The sequence below is a fragment of the Myodes glareolus genome, chromosome 15 (assembly GCF_982192425.1).
Source record: "Myodes glareolus chromosome 15, mMyoGla1.1, whole genome shotgun sequence".
Classification (NCBI taxonomy): Eukaryota; Metazoa; Chordata; class Mammalia; order Rodentia; family Cricetidae; genus Myodes; species Myodes glareolus.
Window position 1 is genome coordinate 38,478,436 of NC_142040.1, and position 1,380 is coordinate 38,479,815.

Genomic DNA, 1,380 nt, shown 5'->3' on the forward strand with positions numbered 1-1,380 from the left:
CCTCCCCAGTGTTGGGATTAAAGGTGTGGATCTTTACAACCAGCTTCCTTTCCATAAAAAAAATTAAGCTTCCTGCCTTCTCTTCCCAAATGCTAGATTACAAACTTGGCCTTCACGCCTATTTCTCTCCCCCCCCCCTCTCTCTCTTTCTTCCATGTCTTTCTTTCTGGTGAAAAACAGTATATTTAGAATTAGCCGGCTGGACTCAGTTTAGATGATCCCAATTTTGTTGGCAACATCCAGAGCATCATAATCAGGAGCCATCCGAACATACGCTTTTTTCTCTCTGTTGGGCCTTCTCTCCGTTGGACCTTATGAGTGTGTTGACTTTGGCCACATCAATGTTGTAGAGTTTCTTCACAGCCTGTTTGATCTGGTGCTTGTTGACCATGACATCCACAGTGAACACAAGTGTGATGTTGTCTTCTATCTTCTTCATGGCTGACTCGGTGGTCAGGGGAAATTTGATAGTGACGTAGTGGTCAAGCTTGTACTTCCTGGGTACGCTTTTTGGGGGTATTTAGGTCGTCTTCATATCTGGAGGGTCTTGGGCCGCCTGAAGGTGGGCGATGTGAAGATCTTTTTGTGGTTGTGGATGCCTTTCAGCGCTGCCTTCTTGGCTTTCAAGGCCTTCACTTTAGCTTCAGCTCTGGAAGGGGCAGCAGCTTCCTTCTTCACTTTTGGCGCCATCTTGGAAAAAAAGCTTCGTTTTCTTTTTCAATCCTGGGGATCAACCCCAGGCCTCACACACTAGGCAAGCACCCTAGACACCCTCAGCCATCTCTTCAATCGTTACAAGCATTTCCAAACACCCCAAAAAGTTGAAGGGTGGTCCCATGAGTACCCAGAGAACTTCTTAGTATCAGTAATGATATTTTGTCTGATGTTTTTCTTCTACCCCAAAATGACCTGATTTAAAGTGAGTTGTATCAACTAAACACTTCATGAAGCTTGACAGTCAGAGTATGGGGAGTCTTAAGTGAAGTCTTCTCAGAGACACGGGGGGGGGGGGGGGCAGGATGAACCGTCACCATGGCTCCTGAGGGTGCAAACTTCTAGCACTTAGCTGATTCTCACACTGGCTCTCGAGAAAGTGGTGCCCATTTTCCAAAAGATGTACGCTACATTCCGTTTTAGTATCTCTTGCTTTAGTGGTTTCTAAGGAGACAGAGCAAATCTACCTTAATTCTGCACACTTCCATGCATGCCCATTTTCCTCAGTTGACTTCAAGAACATGTCTGCCCTGCAGTGTCCTGTGACACGCTTGAAGGTAGAATTGGTGTTTTGCCTCCCAGCATATGAATTACTGCCATTAATTATTTTATCATGTGTATTTGAGAATAACAAGGAAGGAATTAGGGCATTTCAGTACTGTGTTT

The 1,380-nt window shown here is 45.1% G+C and overlaps 1 pseudogene; it reads right to left on the bottom strand.

Annotated features, from left to right (window-relative positions):
- Positions 1-253: 253 nt before the first annotated feature.
- LOC125406056 (large ribosomal subunit protein uL23 pseudogene) lies at positions 254-690 on the bottom strand (annotated as a pseudogene).
- Positions 691-1,380: the final 690 nt, after the last annotated feature.